We start from the raw sequence: 8,071 nt of genomic DNA, 5'->3' as shown, positions 1-8,071 counted from the left end.
TTGTGCAACCCAATGAGTACAAACAATTTCACAATGATGCACAAAGATATATCAAATTTAAGCACAATAAAGAAAACTTAATTAAAGAGAAAAGATAAGAAATACAAACCAAATATCAATCCAATAGCCTCTTCAATAGATGGCGATGCTAACCAAGATGTACAAGTGAAGGCTCACTCCTTCCTCACCCCAAACACACTTTGGTTGAGCCAAGGAGTTTTACAACTAATCTAGATAACCCTCAACAACCTACACTTGAAAGATCACTCACCCAATTAAGAACTATTTTATACAAATGAGGCAACCCTCACCAAGGTTTTACCACTTCAAGTGATAGGTTCACCTTCACCAAGGTTTTACTCCACCTAGAGAGTAACCTTCACTTGAGCAACCTCACAACCCAACTTTCCCAACCCCTTATACAACCAACAAAGAATCTTTCTACTCAAAAATCTCACTTGTAAGCTTGTATTTTGTGTTGGCAAAAGTCTCTTGTCTTCTTGTGCTTTGGGGTATTTATAGAAGGTGAGAAATGGCTTCAAAAGGCTCTCTAACGGTCAAATATTAAATGCTGTCAAAACTAGCCGTTGGCCTGTCGGACGTCCGAACCACCTGTCGAACGTCCGAACCCTACGTCCACACCACCTGTCGGACGTCCGAACCCTGCGTCCGAACGTCGTCCAGAGAGTTATCAAATCTTCGTGGAATTTTTAGGACGTCCGATGAAATCGATGTGCGTCCGAGGCGTGCGTCCGATCCTTCCGGACGTCCGATGCTTCCTCACGAGCGTCCGACAGAGTTTCCTTCTTGATGTTCTTCATCCTTTCGGACGTCCGATAGCTTCCTTTCGGACGTCCCACATGAGTGCCCTGTTTTTGCTTCTTCTAACAAATTGCTCACATAAAAACATTAGCCCAAATCTACATTTTGGTTTGTTAATCATCAAAACCAAGGATTGATCGACCAAGGTCAACAGAGGGTTTGTTTAAATTAGATCGTATGTTTTCCTGACATAAACCCAATTACGCCAGTTGCTACCTGGACAGAAGTAATCGAACAATTACGAATTTAACTACCCTCAATTAGGAAAATAGCCTACGTGAATAATTAAATATTGCGCATCTATTCAATCATACACGATAGCTATAACAACAATTAAAAGTAAAAAACATACGAATACCAATATATGGAGGAAGCAATTAAAATAATTTAAATCTCACAGTAATTGTTGAACCAAATCTTCAGTTGTCCTCTTGACTAGAAAACGGAGATTTAGCTACACATTCTCAAGGGGAATCTACAGGACTCCCTTGATAACCATTCGTTTTCTCTCCAAAGACTAACGAAAGAAGAAGACAAAGATAAACAACTCTGTCGGCCGTCCCTCTCAATTCCTCTTTTGTCGTTTCCTCAGGAAAACTAAACTTCTCATTATGCTGGATTCGGCTTTTTTTTTTGTCTCTAGCAAAAGAGATCATCAATTCATGTCTCACGAATCTTTCCTCAATTACCTCATTGATTGGTTTTCTAATACCAATTCAACTCCTAAAAAAATTTCTATTACAAATCAATTTCCTTCAACTTTTCTTTTCCTTGAGAATGATCCCCGAAATAAGGAAAGTCCTGGCAGCTAACAAATTAGGAAGTTGACTCGGATTGGGAGGCTGCCCAATATCAATCCCGTCTTTCTGGTCTTGAATGTAGGTTCCGAATGTACCACCATCAAATTAACTGAAAAATTATCACTTTTAATCACGTTTTGCTTCTTTTCCTACAATTAGCACCAAATACCAAATATAAGTATAATCTATCAATTAATACAATATTTGGTATAATAAAAGAGGAAAATAATCATAGAATTAATGATAAAAATACAACCTATCAATTTCCCCACACCTAAACAATGATTGTCCTCAAGCATGAGAACACGAATCAAGTAATCAAATTCAAACAATGGTATTATTCAAACTTTCTATTGCTAAGATACAATTAAAACATATGTCGAGTATTAGTGGCAATTTGCAAGAAATATCTCTCCAATTAGCTTTCAAGATCAAGGACTCTTTCAATTTATGACTAACTAATCTAAGAATATAAAATATTCAACCAGCATCCATAAACAAATGGTTCGGCTATTAAGCAAAATCTCAATATTAAAATTCATGGATCAGCGGGCTAACAATTCATTTACATTTTTCACTATTAGTACTTTTTTTTCTAGAATATCCCCACTTGATTGATTTATTTTTCTTCAGGGGAAATGCTTAGTCTTTAGCCATTTAAGCGTTTTGACGCGAACTCCGACATTAGCTAAATGAAGGAGTCTGGTTACTCAACTTTTTCGCTAAAAGACCACATACTCATAGTTATCATCGCTTTTTAACACGAAAATCAACACTTGTGGTGAAGACCGCCGGTTATTAGGTAACGATATTAGCGGGAGTATAGCTGAATACTATTCATAAATAAGCACCAAATTAAAATTAAAAATCACATAAATCCGCTTCATTTCTTAAACATGGAGAACTAAGATTAATAGTTGAACCAATTTGCACAAAAAATGCTAGACAAATATTTACAATACTTAGAGAAGTTAACCAAAAAGTGTAAAAGTCACAAAATCTCAAATATTCACCAAAGAGATACCCTTAAACTTAACCATGTCATACCAATACCTTAGAGTGTAAAATCTTAGCAATAGAAAATTTTGAGACATCTAACTATCGTTTATCAGGAATAATCACAAATATGCACAAAAATAGGCAAAAATTGGATAAAATTCGACAAAGTCAAACAAAAATTCCAACAAAAATGTCTACACTTGCACTTTTTTTAATAAAATACCAATATACTACTTCCCCCACACTGAAATCTTACATTGTCCCCAATGTAAGCAATAAAGAATAAAATTAAAAAAAAAGGGACAACGAAACTTTCCTGATTATCAAAGAGGGGTTGTGGCACAGTTGTAGGTGAGAGGTAAAAGATATGTAGAACTTGATGGCAAAACTGATGATGATGAAGGCTATGATCGGCAGCTAAGGATGTCAGATGACTCACGATGGATGAGGAAGAATTACACGCGATGAGCAGCGATAATCAGGAACTGACGACCTATGTTGAACAGTGCAATGGTGGCGATGAAATTTGAAGTCCTTTGGTTGCAGTCTTGCGGCTGGAAAAGAAAAGAAACGAACAAAAAGGAAAGGGAGAGAAGAAGAAAAGAGAGGAAGAAAGAAAGAAAAAGAAAAGGAAAAAGAAAAGAAAAGAAAGGAAATTTTTTTTTAAACCACTGCGTTAGACGTGAGCACGCCTAACTGACCTTGAATCTTCTGACCAATCATCCGAAATTAAGATCTTTAAGCGTGTGAAGAAAAGAAAGGAAATTTTTTTTTAAACCACTGCGTTAGACGTGAGCACGCCTAACTGCCCTTGAATCTTCTGACCAATCATCCGAAATTAAGATCTTTAAGCGTGACCACCTGGCGTGGTCACGTCTAACTACTAGAGAGTGTTCTGACCAATTTTCAAAAATTGAGTTCCTTAGGCGTGACCACCTGGCGTGGGCACTACTATAGAGTCTTCTGACCGCAGATGAAAATTGTTTTCCTTAAGCGTGACCATCTGGCGTGGGCACGCCTAACTGTTGGGTAGTCTTCTGTCTACCAAATTAAAACTTCCTTCCTTAGGCGTGACCACCTAACAAAAGCAACAAATCACTAAATACAACTAACACTTAACAGAAACTCCTAAAACATAAGAAAACTAAAATAAATGCCTTGGATTGCCTCCCAAGTAGCGCTTTTCTTTAATGTCTTTGGCTAGACATTGTCATGTTTATTCACGGAGGATAAAATCGTGTAACTCATTTCAGTGTTTCATCTTCTATGTAATCCTGATAGCCCTCATAAATAGAGTAATCCTTGAACACACGAGCTACGGTCTTCCATGAATTAGTAGATGGCGCAAAACAAACAAGTGATAACCTTAAATCTTCACTCACTCCTCCATCACGAGCACTTATTGATTCAAAATATTTTGTCATCGCAACTCTTAACTTATTCCTGTCATGAAATTCAAAATCTTCTGGTATAATAAAATCAATCTCACTAACAGGAATTAAAGAATAAGAGTTAGAAAAATATTGATTAAGGAATGGAGGAGATGTCACCGCATTTGGAGATTGTTCACTGGATTCATTCACTTGAACCATTTGATGTTGGGGTCTCATTTCTTGCACTTCAACTTTCTTTTCAAATGCATCTTTAGATCCTTCTTCTTGAGATTCTCGCAGTACCATATCATTTGTCAAGATAATTGCACTCTCATCTTCCTCATAGTCGATAATAGTCTGTGAGGGCAATTTTTCACCCATTCAAGAAGTCAATTGCATTATCCTAGATGTCAATTGATCCATTTGATCTGTCAGTTTACGCATGCCCGCTTGTGTCTCCTGATGAAAATCTATTGTCCCCTGATGAAGATTCATTGTCTCCTGTTGAAGTTGATGTGCTTCCTGTTGAAGAAGATATGTGTTAGTAGCTAGTGATTCAACTATTTCTTCAAGAGACATACCTGACATGGATGACATTTCTTGAGACTCTTGTTGTTGAAAATCCATTGGCCTGGTCGCATAATTAAAATTGGAATCATCCCACCATCCTTGATCATACCCGTTTGAATAAGGGTCATACCACGTTTGATATTGAGGCGAAAAATTTCCAAAAGTATCTATTGGAGCACTTAGACCATCTTGAAATGCAGGGCATCTGTCGGCTGAATGATCTGAGGCAAAATAAGTTTCACAATTTGCAATAGCCCATTGATCATTAGAAAAAGCACGAGTCTCATAACCCCTTCTAGAAATAAAATCCAATCCATCACCAAAGTACGAAAAGTTAGCAGCCATAAACTATATAAAAAAAATAAGAGAAAGTTAAAAAAAATGAACTCAAAAAGAAACAAATTAATCAAGCACCAGTCCTCGACAATGGTGCCAAAACTTGACAGGTGCCGAACCTATGCAATAATAATAAATAAAACCTAACTACCACTTGAAACAGTCAATAATCAATTCTAGTACTAGAACAGGGACTCTAGGTGTGCAATGGGTTACTTGATTCACCCTGTTCCCGAAGAGTTTGCTTAATCAGATATACTTGAATTAATTATTTAACTGAATTCACTAACTAGTAGACAGTGATAAGTAGGGTCGTCTCCTCAGGGACTAGCGAGAAATTTGTTTCTTTTCAAGTCAAGATTAATGGGGGGTTTTGGGATTAAATGCCAACTAAATAAATTAAATGCAAAAAATAATTAATTAAAAGAAATAATTAGAGAAACTCTAGCCAAGGATACACTTCAGAAATAGTTCATGCAACTGATTATCGATTCAAATATAATTCTAACATTTATTAATAGATTAGTTATAGTTGTCATGCATGCGATAAACAACCAACCTTTCCTTAATTTCTCGATATTTAAGGTACGACCGTTAACTATTTTTCTAATTCGGAAACAACCCTACACTACAAGAAAATTGTTCATCAGTGACAACACAAAGTCATCACAGAACATACAAATATCGTCACAAATACCTTTTATTGACGACTTTTTGATCGTCACAAAGTCGTCACTAAATCCCCGTCGGTAAAAATAAACAGTGACGACCTAAAATGTCGTCACTAAATAGTTCTCATTAGTGACGGCTTTAAATAGAGCATTTTTGACAAAAGATCAAGTCGTCAATAAAACACTTCCAGATTGTCGTCACTAATGACAACTATTTAATCCGAAAGTGTTTTATTGACGAATTGACCTTTTGTAAAAAATGCTCTTGATAAGAGTATATTTTACGTATTTTTAGTGTGCTTTATTAATTAGTTTTGGTGTGTTTTATTTAGTTTTATAAATAATTAACTAAGATTCTAGTGAAAATATGCATTTTGTGGTTAAAGTGTGAAAATTTCATTTCTATTGATTTTTATGGTAAAAACTTCATATTTTGTAGGTTTAATGATTCAATCATCAAATGAAGTGCATTGAGAAAATATTTGGATGATTGAAGATGGATTAAAATGGTGAAAATAAAATATAAAGTGTAAAAGGAAAAATGCAATTTGAATCAAGAAAAAGTCAGCTTTGACAATTCAGACACATTTTCGTATTTTGACTATATCTGGAGCTACACAGATCGGATCAAGGTGATCTTGGTACCATTTTGAAGCTAAGAGATATATCTACATTTGGTGTGAAGACATCAAAGTCCAATTCGGCTGTTTTCTTGGTCAAAATGTCAAAATACAGAAGTCAAAGTCTGCTGCTGAGAGCTGAAAACGCGGAATTGACCAGTCAGTGGTATTTTTATCATATCTCGGTCTAGACAGCTCCAAATTGGATGATTCTTGAGGCATTGGACAGCTATTTCAATGGACTACAACTTCTATGTTTTGTACAAGAGCTAATTCAGCCGTCATCATAGAGAAAATAGCAGTTGAAGTAGCCAGATTCTGGTCAGAAATAGCTGCTGGTACAACCTGTTTTCTCCTTCAACAATTTACAGCTATGGATGAACGTATGACAACCAATTAGCAGCTGTAAAAGGGATGTTTCAAGCCTCATTTCCTGATTGCATTGATCTATATATAGCCATGGACTTGCAGGATTCAGAAAAAACTTGGGAGAAGGCTAGAGAAACTCACCAGAAATGTAGTTTTCACTAGAGTTTCCTTGGTTCATTAGTATAGTATAGGTAGAGTAGTTTATCCATCTTGTATTTGTAGTTAGATTTGGATGAAGATTGGAGGGGCAAAGATGAAGAGGTTGATCTCATGTGACAAGGGTGATATCTCTTCTACTACTTTCTCTCTTTTATTGGATTTCATGTTTAATTATAATACAAGTTGGCTTTGTGTTTTTATTATGTTTAGTTAAAGTTTATGCCTAGAGTTATGGTTGAACTTGCTATATTTTGTTAATGATGTTTATTTGGTTATTTGGTCATATTATTTTGAGCAAGCTATTTATCACTTTTGGTTATCTAATCATGATTAACTGGCCATTAATTATGATAATCTTAAGGTGTTAAGTTTGCAATGAAAATTGGAATTTAACACTAGTTCAAAGAAGTGATAAGCCTAGGGAGTACACTCACGAAAGTAGAGGTGCACCTATGCGGCTTAAGTGACTTGTTTCATGTAATTTCATAGAAGAAATGAACTTGTAGTTAATTTCATAACCACGAGAGTAGGTATGACTTAATTACAAGTATAGTTGATTCACTACGAAAGTAGGTTTCACATACATTAGGAAATTACGCCATAACTAATCAAGATAATAGCATTCACTTAACCGATAATCTCATTTGCAAGAGTAGTAAGGAATTCCATATCTCTAGGAGCTTTCTAGTGTTATTTTCTTAAATTTTATATTTGTGGTAGTCTAAATAATAAAGGAGTTTGAAAACATCGGTATTTGCATTCTTCCCTGTGGGATCGACCCTTAATACCCTATACTCGCTCACGATTCGTATACTTGCGATAAATCGCGTGTGGGGTATTTAGGAATTTATAAATGTAAAACTTGATTGGGATGAGCTTAATATTATATGTATACCCCGCGCACGTCAGCTCTACTTAAGGTCGTCACTAAAAAGCACCGAAAGCCATTGTATATAATTATTTTACTGACAACAATTGTCGTCACAAATGTAGCTTAGATTTAGTGACAGTCTCTGTTGTGACAAGGAATTTTTATTTTCTATTTTGTGACAACTTTTTTTTGTCATTAGATAATTTCTCAATAGCTTAATAGTCATAATTTGGCCTGTAATCATTGCTAAATCATTGATTTTAAACAAACCATACAAATAAACATGAGCGATTGATAACCAAAAGTATTTGCATTAGATTACATGGTAATAATATAGCATTCTCAAATGCCAAATTCAAGTGTACATTACCCAACTAATGGCTACAAAAATAACATTTGTCCAAAATATCACTTGTACATAAGGTACATTTACAAAAGCAATCACAGTTTAAGAAATTGAAGAACATCTAAATGAACCACT

The sequence above is a fragment of the Coffea arabica genome, chromosome 3c, assembly GCF_036785885.1.
Source record: "Coffea arabica cultivar ET-39 chromosome 3c, Coffea Arabica ET-39 HiFi, whole genome shotgun sequence".
Taxonomy (NCBI): domain Eukaryota; kingdom Viridiplantae; phylum Streptophyta; class Magnoliopsida; order Gentianales; family Rubiaceae; genus Coffea; species Coffea arabica.
Note: the sequence above shows the minus strand (reverse complement) of the source record.